Consider the following 16,502-nt stretch of genomic DNA (forward strand, 5'->3'; position numbering starts at 1 on the left):
TCACTAGACTCAATTCTGGGATGGCAGGTTTGTCATCAAAGGAGAGATGAGGTTGACCTGTCTGTATTCATTGGAGTTTTGAGGAAATGACAGTGGACCACACAAAGTCAAAGCTCCGTTAGGGTTGACTGGGCAGACTGGAAGCAGGGACGATGGTCTTCCTGGCTTGGGGTGTGGGGGTCGAAACATACCGGGGAGGACGAGTCATTTCTCTATTCAGTGGTAAACAAATAGAATTCTTTACCTCAGAAGGCTGTGGAGGCCAACTCTGAATTTATTCAGAAAATAAACAGAGGGATTTCTGAATGCTAAAGGTTTCAAGAGGTACTAACCGACAGTGAGGCGTTGAGATACAGGATCAGCCACACTCTTGTTGAATACAGAGTGACCTCAATGGGCCAAATGGTCTACTCCCGTTTTCTGTGATCATTAGCTCAAACAGCCTTTTTCTCCAGCTTCCAATTGGCAAAGAGAACCATTCAGAGAAAAACAAAAATAAAATCTAATTGTAATGCTGCCACAAATTTTTGTCCAGGACGACACAAAGCAGTAAAGATCAAACTCCCAGCCAGCCCCAATGTGGTCTTCAGAAGCTAAGGTTTTGCTTCTGGAAATCACCTAGCCCCTTCCTCCATATGTATGGGAACAGGTGGTGCTGGGGGTGAAGGAATGAGGAGTAAAGAAAAAGAGAGAATGAGTAAAAATAGCAAACATCCAAATAAGGATTTTGGATTGAATGACAAATGGATTTCTGCCAGTTTCAGGCACTTACAATGTATAACATTTTAATTCCTGTCCAGAAAAAGAAACAATACTACAAATCCATCAAAAGATGCAGGTTAAGGGGCTATGTTTATCCAAAAACTGAGGAGAATGCTTATTTGGGGGTACAAGATGGGAAGAGAATATTTTCCACAGTAAACTTTTTTGTATTAAGGGCTGTAACCAGAATTAGTTTATCTTTTAACCCCACTGATTACAGTATGCACTTTAGACCATGACTCCAAATACAGTATAAAAAGAGGGAGAGTGCCATAAAATAGGCAATCTGAAAAACAAATCTCCAATATGCATAGTCCTGCTAAGCACAAAGCAGGGTCTAACAGTAAATGAAACAACTGTAATTGCTGCTAATTTATGAAGTTGGCAGATTGGAAAAATTCTGCACACACTTATCTTTCTTGCACTCAGGTCCAGCTTTCTGGTGTAGTCATGAAGACGGATTGTCAGAGAGTAAAGACTATGTGAACAAGTCCCAACACCAAAGCTGTGCTCTCAAGTATTGGCACAAGCGTTGGAACAACAAGGAAGAAAAACAGTTCCCAAGAAAATTACTGCCATTTACAGTTCAAGTCACGCCATGGGAGAAAAAATAAAAATCCATTCCTAAAAAATACAGCATGGGAATATTTCAAAGTTTAATGTATGCAAAGCCAACAATCTTATAGCCAACATCAATGGTTCTTTGCAATCTTGTACCTGGAGGGACTGTATGGAGGTCAGCCAGCTGGACTTCATAGAATGAGTTCCTTGGTTGGACCAGATTAACAGCCCCAATCAGGGAACCCTGGTTGACAGACAAAAAGGGGCGAGTGTCAGGGATACTGACACTCTGGTGCCTTACTTTGTATGAGACAGTACTATAGTCAAGGACAGTTCACGTGTAAATAAAGGGCGACTTGGTGACAGGATACCAGCCTCTGCGGAGTTACTTCAGTAGCCGAGTAAAGCATGATCCTAAAGAAACTCATTCACAACTGTCATCTGAGTTGGGGTAAGCATTTCTTACATCATGCCTTTGTTTGGGAAGTTTGATGTGTTCAACCGTGCCATCGAGAACCAGGCCCACTATATGGAAAGAATGTGTTTTATTTCCCCCCCCCACTGCCCCTAGACATTGTGACAGACAAAAAACAAGCAATCAATCTTCCTGGCTGCCTGTGGAGCTGCGGCTTTATCAGTCATTGGGAGTCTAACTTCCCCTGCTGCACCAGATATAAAGTCTTTCAAGTATTGACTAGTGTAGTTAAGAAATATTACAACACCAAGCTATTGCTTTTACTTGGCAATTCTCGAACTTAGGGAATCTGTATCGGGTTTATAACTAGGTTAAGATAACTGGCAGAAGCCTGTCAATTTGTTTTAGTCCTTAATGGGGTGATTAGAGACCATCTGGTATTTAGAATTAATAATGTAACCATACAAAAACGCCTACTAGCTGAAACCTAACTGGACTACAAATAGACACTACAATTGGCTTGGAAAAGAGACAAAAAGCTGCAGATGCTGGAATCCAAAACAGACAGGCAGGAGGCTGTAAGAACACAGCAAGCCAGGCAACATCAGGAGGTGGAGAAGTCAATGCTTTGGGAAATCAGCCCTTCTTCAGGACTGGAGGTGGGGGGTAAGGGCAGTTGCAGATAAAGGGGTGGGAGGGTTTTTGGTGGGGAGAGGGGAGGAATAATGAGGTAGTGATAGGTACAACCTGATTGGTCGATGGGAGGGATGAATTCCGATGGTAGCTAGAAGGAAGGATCTATAGGCGGAATGGAAGGGATGTGATGGGGGTGGAAAGGGAGCCGGAGGATGGATGGGAAGGTATCTTGCTCTTCTTGCTTGTCTGCTTTGGATTCCAGCATCTGCAGTTTTGTTTTTGTCTAAATTTATATCAGAGGGAAATCTCTTCAAGGATGCCCTCTTTGAAGACATTCTCTGAACCTACAGCCCAGAGGACTCAACACGGAGTTCTGCAATTTCAAATAACCTTCCCACCCTCCCCCCATCTCCCTTTCCAGCCCCGCCTCCTCCCTTTCATTCCATCTACTGACCTTTCCTTCCAGCTACCAAATGGATTCATCCTTCCTATCAACCAACCAGGTCGTACCCATTACATGAGTTCTCCTATCACTACCTCACTATTCTGCCCCCTCTCCCTACCTAATACGTTCCACCCCACCCCTTTATCTGCAGCTCCCCCTAACCCAACCTCCAGCCCTGAAGCAAGGTTATATCTGAAACACTGACTTCTCCACCTCTTGATGCTGCCTGGCTTGTTGTGTTCATCCAGCCTCCTGCTTGTCTACTTACCACTGGAAAAAGCAGCAAGTAGAATATAGAGACTGCATTTCAGGGTATTGTCAGCCTGTTCAATTTTTCAGTGGAAGATGGAGAACATTTTGCAAAGTCGACCTCAGACGCCATTTACCCAGGTGATGTCCTGATAATGAGGGAAAACTAAAAAACTAATAAGGAACACAAACTTGGAAACAGTCCTGAAGTGTTTTTCCAAAACAGGCGTGTGCCTAAGAAGGGAAGAATGTGTGTTCCAGGTGCCCAAGTTAGAGAGGTGACAAGACTGGGTTACACCCATTGGAAGGTAAACAGAGGGCGAGCAGAGGTGATCCAGCTCCCACATCTGTCCAGTAACAGAAATAATTTCTTGAGCTAAAAAATTATGGGAAGTTCATAGATAACCTGACACTCATCTGGAGACCTTTGTATCAATTCCTAAAGAAGGATCAGCTTTGGAAATGGTCTCAAAGACAAACTCTAGCTTTCCATGAAGTAAAGGAACAGCTATCATCTGCTGAGCTGTTGACAAACTACAATCCCAAGAAATATGTTGTATTCACTGCAATCCCTGCCTGTATGGTATCAGAGGGTATTCGGTCTTAGGTGGCCCAATGGAAAGGAATACCCAACAGTCCAATATGCATCCAGGACTTTGGCTAATGCAGAGTGTAAGTACACACAAATAAAATCAGGCTGGCTGTCATATTTGGAATCAAAGTTCCACCAAAACATTATGGACAAATATTTGTAGCAATCATAGTGGAGGACAGCATTTTGTTCTGGGGAGCAAGAGTGATTGTCCTCAAGCAAAGGTCACCATCACATGCCAGCTGAACTCCTCCAGGCATCTCCAAAATTAAGATGTTGGTGAGGTGTTATATTTGGTGGCCAGGTTTGGATGCAGACATTGCCATATTTGTGGGGCAGTGTGTAGAGTGTCAACAAAGACAAACATGACTGCCAGCAGCTCCCCGACATCCATGGGAATGGCCAGGCAAACCTTGGGCACTGCTGCACATTAGCTGTGCATGTGCTTTCAAGGGTTCGATGTTCTTATTGTCGATGCCCACTCAGTAATTAGAGGTGCATAGGGACCATTGTTAAACACTGGGATGAGGAAAGAAAAACTGCGCACATCTTTTACTACACAAATAAGTTAGGTGGATTAGCCATGGGGGATGCAAGGTTACAGAGATTTGGAGGGGTGGGGGGGTTGGGGTAAGGGCGCAGGGTTGGTAGATCTGGATGGAATGCTCTTGAGAGGGAAAGTGTAGACTCAATGGGCCAAATGGCCTGCTTCCACTGTCAGAATTCAAAATCTAAAACAAGATTCCTGGTCATAACTCAAATTGAGACACCTCCTTAACTTCAATGAAGTTGGTGGTAACTCCAGACCACCTCCAATTACAGTATAGTAGAAACCCTGAGATCCAATAGCTAATGTTGAAAACTGAAAACAAAATACAATGACTTCTGATTAAAACACAAAACAATTTATTAACCTTCTCCTCAACACTGTCATTTACTTTGAAATGTGGAGAGCAATGCTGTTAGCCATGATCAGGTTTTACTGGTCTGCAAAAATGTAGTAGAAGGCCTGTCATTGAGGGAATAATCTGCAGCCGATGACTTGGAAATGCTGGGTCCAATACATGAATGTTGGATATTATTGGTGTAAGCAAAACGTCTCAGTTATTCAGAGAGAGTTATAAGTGAATGATTTCAGAGTAGTAACATCTGATTATTCCCTCAGTGACAACCCTTCCACGGAGTCACCACATCATACAACCAGTGCACATGCAACTAAAGCAACATCTCTCCATGTTCACCTCAAAGTCTCAAAAAGCAAATGGCTTATAGTACAGCAAGTAAAGTACAACTTTTTGAAGTGAAACAATTTTAAACAAATCAGACTTTTCCCATTAAAAGTCGACTGAAAAGCAATGGTTGGGTCCTACACAATCTCTCTCATCAAGAAAACTAAACATTTTACCCCACAGGCTGAACTATTTATATTGTTAATTACATATTAGTAAATTTTTAAAAAGCAAGAAACAAAATACAAGTTTTAAAAAACATCAACTGACTTACTTCCCTCCATGTCATTGCCTCTCCTATGCATCATCAATCCTGTTCAAACCCTCCTTCTCTTGGTAACTCTCCTATTCATGGTCTCTACCACTCCGGAACCCCCAACTGGCCCACGGATTCACAGCCTCTACAACTCCCCATTAGTATGGCCCTCCCTCTCACTGAACCTCCAGTTCCTCACTTTCCTCTCTCAAACCATTGGTGTGAATGAGCGCTCTGGAGATGAGCAGCAAGGCAGGAGGTGCAATGTGCAGGAGATACATTGCAAACAGGGGGCTGGGCAGGACACAGAGCCAGAGGGTAGATCAGGGAGCAGCACACGCTGCTCCCAAACAGCAACAATTAAGCTCTCGAGCATATCTGGTGCAAGTGATAAGTGACAACCCCAACCCCATTATCTGACCACCGTCAAAAAGGATGAACTTAAGATGGGCACCTGTCACAAAAATAACCAGTAACTGAGCAAGATTATGATACAGCGAGCAAGTGAAGTTGAATAGATGGAAGCGTACAACTGACATTTTACTCCCCTGTATAAAGGCCTTGTGTGAAATCTTCTGTTTGACCACAACCTTAAGAGAGAAGGTCATTCACTTCCATAGAGGGGTGGTGGGGATGGAGGGAAGAATGAAAAAAAGCATGTGAAGTAATGAAAAGGTAGGTTGGAAGTAAACCAGACACACATAATTCTTTATATGACAAAGCTTTAAGTGGTCATTTTCCAGACATATGACCATTATGAATCATGTCATGTACTGCTGCTATAGGCAACATTGAGCCAGAGCAACAAATTAAAAGCAGTCTAGCAAATCAGGAGAGCATCAGTGCACAGAAAAGTGAAGTATTGGCAGGACAAGTTACCGACAGGTTAAACAGAACAGGTCAGAAATGGTCAATCATCAACTTGCCACAAAATGAAAGTGTGACAACACTTTAAAACTGCCTTTAAAATGAAAGCTAACTTTGACATTTCTGCAACTTGGCAGGATCACTTCTGATTGGCAACCAATCACTGTCCGGCAGTCAATGTCAAAGGCTTTCTGAAAAAGTCTTGAAATAATTTTACATTTTGTAATGCTCGAAGGTATGTAGTGCCGCTGAAGGATAACCCTTGCTGACATGAAGTCTGCTACAGCCAGCCACCGTATGGTAGAAACAACTCTTTACATGAACCTCAACAGTGAATGTGAGCCATATTTAACACAGAGTGGGCTCAGCTCAATGACATCCTTACCCACATTCACATATGTTCTCCGAGTAGCAAACAACAATACTAAGACATTCCTCTTCATTCAGCCCTATTATCCTGCCCCATTCAGATTATGCTTCCTGGTTCTTATCACCCAATCCCACTGCTACCCTCTCACCCCTGCCCCCAATCGGAAACATTCCTGAATCTACAGAGAGTTTAAGTTGCAATGAAATCACCAGGGAGTGCTGCATTGGTGGCGCTACTGAATGAGACATTAAACCATAGCCCATCAGCCCCCTCAGGCAGCCACAAGATTCTATGGAGCTAACTGAAAACCAACACGATCACGTGTCCTGGCAGAACGTACAGCCCAAATACAGCATCTGACCACTATGACATTGCCTTTGTGGGAGTTGGTTGATCCAAATTAACTTTCACAATCCTTACAGGGATAGACAACTCCAAAAGCACTGCATTTGCTGTAGTGTGCTTTAGGACACAGGAGATCATGAAAGATCTGTTTTAATGCACAAATGAAGCCAAAATTCTGCAGTTGCTGGAAATCTGGAACAGACAGAATGCTGGAAAAACTCAGCAGATCTGGCAGCATCAAAGGAGAGAATAACAAAATATTTTTCTCTCTACAGATGCTGTAGAGTTTTTCCAGCACTGTTTGTTCTACATCAATAAAAGTCTCCCTTTTAACAAGCAAATTTTATTTACAGGCAATTTTACTCTCATCAGATCATACCTCGATAATGTTTAATGCTGAATACCGACTACTCCTGGAACTTCAGTCATACATTACATCAAAGAAACTAGAATTATCTGGGAATTTGAATTATCTGGCTTCAATTTAAGAATTAAAATGTATGACTTTCCTCTAACTAATGCATAAAAGGGATAACAATGCTCCACTCTTTAGTTTAGCTGTTTTACAAATAAACATCCAGCACCCCACGCCCTTCTAGCCAATCTTGGCCAGCTCCCACTAGGTTTCTGTAGATAGCTGCCAGGAGGTGCTGAACAATGTCCTGCCCCATGATCTTAAATGCCCCGACACCACACTCCTTTGAAGTGATGTTTCAAGGAAAAAAAATACATCTCTTGCAAGGGCGACAGCTTGAACCATAAACTAACAACTCCCTGCAAACATCCAGGCACAGTGCAGTAGCACTGTACCCAGAAAAAGCATCCACCACCTTGAAGGACAAAGGCAGCAGATGCCTGGGAACACCACCTGCATATTCCCACCATCTTGCTTTGGAACTATACTGCTGTTCCTTCATTGCGGGGAGGTCAAAATTCTGGAACTCCATGCTTAACTGTACTGTGTCCAAGGCCTGCAGCCATCGAGTCATACAGCTCGTCCATGCCAACCAGATATCCGATATAAATCTAGCCCCATTTGCCAGCATTTGGCCCATATTCCTCTAAACCCATCCTATTCAGGTCCCCTTCCAAATACCTTTTAAACATTATAATTGTACCAGTTCAAGGATGCATTCTCCAGGGAAATTGTGGATGGACAATAAATCTTGGCCTAGCCAACAACACCCATGTTTCCTCGACCAGATTTTGTTTTTAAAAAGAGCCATTGCTTCCATTGACAGTCAACAGCAGCAAAGGATCAGTGTTTGTAACTCACCTTTTAGTACCTGCATATGTTAGAGGTAGAGTGCAATCACAATACACTAAAAACATTCATAAAGGTATAATTTGGTTTTCAAGAGCATGTGACCGCATCAGGGAATAATTAATTATCACTCCAAAGAAAGTTCTTTCCCCCTTGGATAACCCTCTCACTCAAGTTTCTGACTTACCATTTTCCCTTTCCCAAGGGTATTCCAAGTCATCACCAACTTTGGCAAAAAGTAAGCAAGTTATCAGGCCTCGACTACTCTAATTGGTAGCTCAGGGTAAGGAGGTGCCCTGAACGGTACAGGAGCTACAGAGTGTTGGAAAGATTCCAAATTACCCAGTCTTTAAAATGTTGCAATCGTGCTTTAAGTTAGAACTAAAGTCACCAGGTCATTATTCGGCAACTGCTGTAGCACATTAAACTCTGATCCACGTCCCCTTCTTTTTTCCATCCCTTCCCTTTCTGGAAAAGCCAGTTAAAACTGGCACTTGAGCATGTTACGATGGGACACAGGGTAAAGTGCATCATGGGCTAACTCAGCACCTTCAGGAGAGCAGGCTGCAGAAATGGGAACCACAAATAGATTCTATGAATGATACAAGATCACTCGCCTCAACATCTGCTTTCATCTACTCCCCATTCAAAGTACATGCTCTTCACATACCATCATTGCAAACATGATCAGCAATACAAGTGCTCAAATAATCCAACACCATGTTCCTGCCCTTCAATATTATAGCACATAATTCTGGGCAATGAAAGCTCTGATTTTATCAGACCTATTGATTCAGTCATCCAGACTCATTGCATTCTTAACGAGATATTAGAACTCTTATAAAATATGTCACACTGTCAATAAGGCACAATGTTCACTGTTTAACATCCAATATACACAATGTAAAGGACCAGCATCAATGGAATTCGAGGTAAACTAATTCCAAGATTAAGGCCAGCAAATAAAAGAATTGTATTTTTTAACAGAACACATAAAAGGTGGGGTGTACACCAGTTACATAGTAGTGCACAGAATTAAAAGCTTTTAACCACAAAACAGGATGTATGACGGAGTTCCTGGGCTATGTTGGGTAACAAAGAATGCACACGTGAGAGATGGGGTACAAACCAGAACTGAAAATGTGCTGCTGGAAAAGCACAGCAGGTCAGGCAGCATCCAAAAGCAGGAGAATTGACGTTTTGGGCATGAGCCCTTCTTCAGGAATCACCAGATACAAACCAGAACTAGTAATTTGGGCAAACAAGAAAGACAGGGGTACAATTGAGGGGAATTAGATTAGATTCCATACAGTGTGGAAACAGGCCCTTCGGCCCAACCAGTCCACACTGACCCTCCGAAGAGTAACCCACCCAGACCCATTTCCTCTGACTATGGGCAATTTAGCATGGCAAATACACCTGACCTGCACATCTTTGGATTGTGGGAAAACACCGGAGCACCCGGAGAAAACTCACACAGACAAGAAGAATGTGCAAACTCCACACAAACGGTCACCTGAGGCTGGAATTGAACCTGGGACCCTGGCGCTGTGAGGTAGCAGTGCTAACCACTGAGCCACCATGCAGCAGAGTGGGCACCGAGCAAATCTGGGAAAACGGGTGAGGTGACGGGGCACCCAGCAGAAGGGGAAAGGGGATGGAGTTCACCTGGCTAAGGTAGACATAGGGTCCAGCAAGATATGCAACTGAAGCGGGGCAGGGGAAGGAAAACCTTGGGGTAGGGAGAGCGAGGAACACCGGGTGGGGGAGGCAAGAACACGGAGGGGATAAGAGGAAGGAGACTGAGGGCGAGATGAGGTGAGTGGAGTGAGGGTTCAGTAAGGGAAGGACAAAACCAAATCAGTTGGGGAATCAGAAGGAGAGGGGGGGGCGGAGCGGAGGAGGATGGGGGGGGGGGGGGGGGGAGGAGGAAGAGGGGGGGGGGGGAGGAAGAAGGGGGGGGAGGAGGAAGAAGGGGGGGGGGAGGAGAAAGGGGGGGAGGAGGAAGAAGGGGGGGGAGGAGAAAGGGGGGGGGAGGAGAAAGGGGGGGGGAGGAGAAAGGGGGGGGGAGGAGAAAGGGGGGGGGGAGGAGAAAGGGGGGGGGAGGAGAAAGGGGGGGAGGAGAAGGGGGGGGGAGGAGAAAGGGGGGGGGGAGGAGAAAGGGGGGGGGAGGAGAAAGGGGGGGGGGAGGAGAAAGGGGGGGGGAGGAGAAAGGGGGGGGGGAGGAGAAAGGGGGGGGGAGGAGAAAGGGGGGGGGGAGGAGGAAGGGGGGGGGAGGAAGGGGGGGGGAGGAAGGGGGGGGGGAGGAAGGGGGGGGGAGGAAGGGGGGGGGGAGGAAGGGGGGGGGGGGGAGGAAGGGGGGGGGGAGGAAGGGGGGGGGGAGGAAGGGGGGGGGGAGGAAGGGGGGGGGGAGGAAGGGGGGGGGGAGGAAGGGGGGGGGGAGGAGGGGGGGGGGGAGGAAGGGGGGGGGGGAGGAAGGGGGGGGGAGGAAGGGGGGGGGGGAGGAAGGGGGGGGGGAGGAAGGGGGGGGGGAGGAAGGGGGGGGGGGAGGAAGGGGGGGGGGAGGAAGGGGGGGGGGAGGAAGGGGGGGAGGAAGGGGGGGGAGGAAGGGGGGAGGAAGGGGGGAGGAAGGGGGGAGGAAGAGGGGGGGAGGGGGGGAAGAGGAGGAGGGGGGGAGAGGAGGAGGGGGGGGAGAGGGGGAAGGGGGGGAAGAGGAGGAGGGGGGGAAGAGGAGGAGGGGGGGAAGAGGGGGAAGAGGAGGAGGGGGGGGAGAGGAGGAGGGGGGGGAGAGGAGGAGGGGGGGAGAGGAGGAGGGGGGGGGAGAGGAGGAGGGGGGGGAGAGGAGGAGGGGGGGGAGAGGAGGAGGGGGGGGGAGAGGAGGAGGGGGGGGAGAGGAGGAGGGGGGGAGAGGAGGAGGGGGGGGAGAGGGGGGGAAGGGGGGGAAGAGGAGGAGGAGGGGGGGAAGAGGAGGAGGGGGGGAAGAGGGGGGAAGGGGGGGGAGAGGAGGAGGGGGGGGGAGAGGAGGAGGGGGGGGGAGAGGAGGAGGGGGGGAGAGGAGGAGGGGGGGGAGAGGAGGAGGGGGGGGAGAGGAGGAGGGGGAGAGGAGGAGGGGGGGGGGAGAGAGGAGGAGGGGGGGGGGAGAGGAGGAGGGGGGGGGAGAGGAGGAGGGGGGGGGAGAGGAGGAGGGGGGGGAGAGGAGGAGGGGGGGGGGAGAGGAGGAGGGGGGGGGAGAGGAGGAGTGGGGGGGGAGAGGAGGAGGGGGGGGGAGAGGAGGAGGGGGGGGGGGAGAGGAGGAGGGGGGGGGGGGAGAGGAGGAGGGGGGGGGGAGAGGAGGAGGGGGGGGGGAGAGGAGGAGGGGGGGGGAGAGGAGGAGGGGGGGGGAGAGGAGGAGGGGGGGGGAGAGGAGGAGGGGGGGGGAGAGGAGGAGGGGGGGGGAGAGGAGGAGGGGGGGGGGAGAGAGGAGGAGGGGGGAGGAGAGGAGGGGGGGGGGAGAGGAGGAGGGGGGGGGGGAGAGGAGGAGGGGGGGGAAGAGGAGGAGGGGGGGGAAGAGGAGGAGGGGGGGGAAGAGGAGGAGGGGGGGGAAGAGGAGGAGGGGGGGGAAGAGGAGGAGGGGGGGAAGAGGAGGAAGGGGGGGAGGGGAAGGGGGGGGAGGGGAAGGGGGGGGAGGGGAAGGGGGGGGAGGGGAAGGGGGGGGAGGGGAAAGGGGGGGGAAGGGAAGGGGGGGGGGTAGAGAAAGGGGGGGGTAGAGAAAGGGGGGGGTAGAGAAAGGGGGGGGTAGAGAAAGGGGGGGGTAGAGAAAGGGGGGGAAGGGAAAGGGGGGGGGAAGGGAAAGGGGGGGGGAAGGGAAAGGGGGGGGGAAGGGAAAGGGGGGGGGAAGGGAAAGGGGGGGGGAAGGGAAAGGGGGGGGGAAGGGAAAGGGGGGGGGGAGGAAAGGGGGGGGAAGGGAAAGGGGGGGGAAGGGAAAGGGGGGGGGAAGGGAAAGGGGGGGGGAAGGGAAAGGGGGGGGGAAGGGAAAGGGGGGGGGAAGGGAAAGGGGGGGGAAGGGAAAGGGGGGGGGGAAGGGAAAGGGGGGGGGAAGGGAAGGGGGGGGAAGGGAAAGGGGGGGGGGAAGGGAAAGGGGGGGGGAAGGACAGGGGGGGGGAAGGGAAAGGGGGGGGGAAGGGAAAGGGGGGGGGAAGGAAAGGGGGGGGGAAGGGAAAGGGGGGGAAGGGAAAGGGGGGGGAAGGGAAAGGGGGGGGAAGGGAAAGGGGGGGGGAAGGGAAAGGGGGGGGGGGAAGGGAAAGGGGGGGGGAAGGAAAGGGGGGGGGAAGGGAAAGGGGGGGGAAGGGAAAGGGGGGGGGAAGAGGGGGGGGAGGGGGGGGAAGAGGAGGGGGGGAAGAGGGGGGGGGGAAGAGGGGGGGGGGGAAGAGGGGGGGGGGGAAGAGGGGGGGGGGAAGAGGGGGGGGGGGGGAAGAGGGGGGGGGGAAGAGGGGGGGGGGAAGAGGGGGGGGGGGGAAGAGGGGGGGGGGGAAGGGAAGGGGGGGGGGGAAGGGGGGGGGGAAGAGGGGGGGGGGAAGGAAGGGGGGGGGGGGAAGGGGGGGGGAAGGGGGGGGAAGAGGGGGGGGGGGAAGAGGGGGGGGGGGAAGAGGGGGGGGGAAGAGGGGGGGGGGGGAAGAGGGGGGGGGGGAAGAGGGGGGGGGGGGGAAGAGGGGGCGGGGAAGAGGGGGCGGGAAGAGGGGGCGGGGAAGAGGGGGCGGGGAAGAGGGGGCGGGGAAGAGGGGGCGGGGGGGCGGGGAAGAGGGGGCGGGGAAGAGGGGGCGGGGGGGCGGGGAAGAGGGGGCGGGGGCGGGGAAGAGGGGGAGGGGGGCAGTGAAGCGGGGCGGGGGGCAGTGAAGGGGGGCAGTGAAGGGGGGCGGGGGCGGTGAGGGGGAAGGGGGGCGGTGAAGGGGGGCGGTGAAGGGGGGAGGGGGGCGGTGAAGGGGGGAGGGGGGCAGTGAAGGGGGGCGGGGGGCAGTGAAGGGGGGCGGGGGGCAGTGAAGGGGTGGGGGTTGTGGGGGTTTGGAGGGAGGGGGACGTGGGGGGGGTTTGTAGGGAGAGGGACGTGGGGGGGGGTTTGTAGGGTGGGGGACGTGGGGCGGGTTTGGAGGGAGGGGGTGTTGTAGGGAGGGGGACGTGGGGCGGGTTTGGAGGGAGGGGGACGTGGGGAGTTTGGAGGGGGGGGGGGTCGTGTGGGAGTTTGGAGGGAGGGGTGGCCGGTTAGGGGGGATTGCAGGGACGGGGGGGGGGCGGTTCGGGGGGTTTGGAGGGTTTGGGGGGGTGGGAGTCGATGGAAGGGTTTGGAGGGTCGATGGGGGTTTGGAGGGAGGAGGGTCAGTGAGGGATCAATGGGGGGAGGGGCAGTTAAGGGGAGGGCAGTTAAAGGGCGGGGGGGGGGGGGTTGGGGTGGTTATTTCCAACCAGTGTCTGGCTGACCCTGGGTCTCTCCCTACCCCACCCCCTTACCCCAGGTGATTAGTATTGGGGGGGGGGGTGGGGGAGAGGGGTGGGAAGCCATTTCATCCACACCCTGTCCCCCCTTCCCCAAGCCACCTCCAAATTCTGCCCACCCCTGAAATGCCTTTAAACAAAAATAAAACAGAGATTGCAAAGAAACCCTCAGCTGCAAGAGGTTTTTTTGTGTAAAATTGGTGCATGTTGTTGGGGGTGGGGGGGGTGGAGGTGTTGGGGGTGGGGGGGGTGGAGGTGTTGGGGGTGGGGGGGGTGGAGGTGTTGGGGGTGGGGGGGGGTGGAGGTGTTGGGGGTGGGGGGGGTGGAGGTGTTGGGGGTGGGGGGGGGTGGAGGTGTTGGGGGTGGGGGGGGGTGGAGGTGTTGGGGGTGGGGGGGGTGGAGGTGTTGGGGGTGGGGGGGGGTGGAGGTGTTGGGGGTGGGGGGGGTGGAGGTGTTGGGGGTGGGGGGGGGTGGAGGTGTTGGGGGTGGGGGGGGGTGGAGGTGTTGGGGGTGGGGGGGGGTGGAGGTGTTGGGGGTGGGGGGGGGGGAGGTGTTGGGGGTGGGGGGGGGGGGAGGTGTTGGGGTGGGGGGGTGGAGGTGTTGGGGGTGGGGGGGGTGGAGGTGTTGGGGGTGGGGGGGGTGGAGGAGTTGGGGGTGGAGGAGTTTGGGGTGGGGGGGGTGGAGGAGTTTGGGGGTGGGGGTGGAGGAGTTTGGGGGGGGTGTGGAGGAGTGGAGGGGGGTCATGGGGGTTTGGTGGGTATGGGAGTGGGAGTGTGTGGGGTTCGGGGGGTGGGGGTTGTGGGAGGGTGTCGGGGGTGGGTGTCAGGGGTGGGTGTGTGGGTGGGGGGTCGGGGGTGTGGGGGTGAGGGTGGGGGGGGGTGTGGGGGTGAGGGTGGGGGGGGTGTGGGGGTGAGGGTGGGGGGGGTGTGGGGGTGAGGGTGGGGGGGGTGTGGGGGGGGTGTGGGGGTGAGGGTGGGGGGGGTGTGGGTGGGGGGGGTTGAGGGTGGGGGGGGTGTGTGGAGGGTTATGGGTGGGGGGTGTGGGTGGATGAGAGTATGTGTGTGGGGGGGGTGAGGGTGGGTGTGTGTGTGTGGGGGGGTGAGGGTGGGTGTGTGTGTGGGGCGGTGAGGGTGGGGGGTGAGGGTGGGGGGTGTGTGGGTGGGTGAGAGTGGGTTGGGTATGTGTGTGGGGGGGTGTGGGTGGGTGAGAGTGGGGGGGTGTGGGTGGGTGAGAGTGGGGTGGGTGTGTGTGTGTGGGGGGGTGTGGGTGGGTGAGAGTGGGGTGGGTGTGTGTGGGGGGTGAGGGTGGGGCGGGGGTGTGTGTGGGGGGTGAAGGCGTGTGTGGGGGGGGTGAGGGTGGGGGGGGTGTGGGGGGGTGAGGGTGGGGGGTGTGTGGGGGGGGTGAAGGTGGGGGGGGGTGAGGGTGGGGGGGGGTGAGGGTGGGGGGGTGTGTGGGGGGGTGAGGGTGGGGGGGTGTGGGGGGGGTGAGGGTGGGGGGTGTGTGGGGGGGGTGTGTGGGGGGGGTGTGTGGGGGGGGTGTGTGGGGGGTGAGGGTGGGGTGTGTGTGGGGGGGGTGAGGGTGGGGGGTGTGTGGGGGGGGTGAAGGTGGGGGGGGTGAGGGTGGGGGGGTGTGTGGGGGGGTGAGGGTGGGGGGGTGTGGGGGGGGTGAGGGTGGGGTGTGTGTGGGGGGGGTGAGGGTGGGGTGTGTGTGGGGGGGGTGAGGGTGGGGGGTGTGTGGGGGGGGTGAAGGTGGGGGGGGTGAGGGTGGGGGGGTGTGTGGGGGGGTGAGGGTGGGGTGTGTGTGGGGGGGGTGAGGGTGGGGGGTGTGTGGGGGGGGTGAGGGTGGGGGGGTGAGGGTGGGGGGTGTGTGGGGGGGTGAGGGTGGGGGGTGTGTGGGGGGGGTGAGGGTGGGGGGGGTGAGGGTGGGGGGGGGGTGAGGGTGGGGGGTGTGTGGGGGGGGTGAGGGTGGGGGGGGGTGAGGGTGGGGGGTGTGTGGGGGGGGTGAGGGTGGGGGGGGTGAGGGTGGGGGGGGGAGAGGGTGGGGGGTGTGTGGGGGGGTGAGGTGGGGGGGGGTGAGGGTGGGGGGTGTGTGGGGGGGGTGTGTGGGGGGGGGTGAGGGTGGGGGGTGTGTGGGGGGGGTGTGTGGGGGGGTGAGGTGGGGGGGGGGGCGGGGAGGGTTTGGAGACCGAGAGTGAAAGTGTGTTTGTCCTTCAAGAGGCCTCCAACAACTTTACCCCCTCCACCCCCAGCCTCCCCCGGGGACCTCGCTTCATGGGCCGGGGGGAGGGGATTTCGTTGCAGCTGACAAGCGGATGATGCACCCACCGCCACCATCAGTGTCCGGCCGCGGCCGCTGCTGCTCCTCCTCCGGCGGTAGCTGCGGCCTCCTCCTTCTCCTCCGTCTCCCTGGTAACGCGCTCCACAGCAACTGAGCAACGGGGACCACTCCGCCGCCTTATATAGACTCTCCGGCCCCTACCACCCGCCGCCGCCCATTGGGGACACCAGGGGTGCCGGGCCCTACTCCATCCTCACTCCCACTCACACACTGGGTCGACTAGGCGCTTGCGAATGGAGGAGATAAATTACCCACAGCGCTGCATCGCGACCTCGAACTCACGGAGTCTTTTTTCCCACGAAGTTGTGCATTAATTGTGCTTGAAAAGATCCAGCTCCCCCCACTCTCTCCGACCAGTTGTTACGGACCACAATGGCGGATGTGGGAACCTGCTTCACTGGAGAATAGGAATGGGAAAAGGTGGGAGGGGGAAGGCCATCTATTATCAAAAACTTCTACTAGCGGAAGAAACATTCCCTTTCAATCCATCAGGCAGAACAACGCTTAGATTTAATATGATTATATTGCTTGCAAGGATTTAGTTGCTTTCAGTGAAAGGCTTTCCGAATACAAATGTCTGAATTGAACAGGAATCCCCTCCTCTACCCAGCAACTGGCTCAGTCCGAAGGAAAAGGGTGATCGTGTCAGGCGGAGAGAGCCAACCGATAGCAGTGGTGGGGGTGCGTAGTTGATCAAATAAACATAAG

The 16,502-nt window shown here is 54.6% G+C and overlaps 1 protein-coding gene across 4 annotated transcripts in view; it reads right to left on the reverse strand.

The window, feature by feature from the left end:
* Window positions 1-16,160, reverse strand: part of fam53c (family with sequence similarity 53 member C) — a 134,858-nt gene extending 118,698 nt beyond the window's left edge. For 2 of the 4 annotated variants that reach the window (XM_072591174.1, XM_072591170.1), the window contains exon 1: window positions 15,782-15,894. The gene's annotated coding sequence lies outside the window, so the exon portion shown is untranslated. Of the gene's footprint in view, window positions 1-15,781; window positions 15,895-16,045 lie in introns of those variants that run through there. The other 2 variants (XM_072591172.1, XM_072591173.1) reach the window with 2 other exon arrangements.
* Between the last annotated feature and the right edge of the window lie 342 nt (window positions 16,161-16,502).

Source organism: Chiloscyllium punctatum, chromosome 20, assembly GCF_047496795.1.
Source record: "Chiloscyllium punctatum isolate Juve2018m chromosome 20, sChiPun1.3, whole genome shotgun sequence".
Lineage (NCBI taxonomy): Eukaryota > Metazoa > Chordata > Chondrichthyes > Orectolobiformes > Hemiscylliidae > Chiloscyllium > Chiloscyllium punctatum.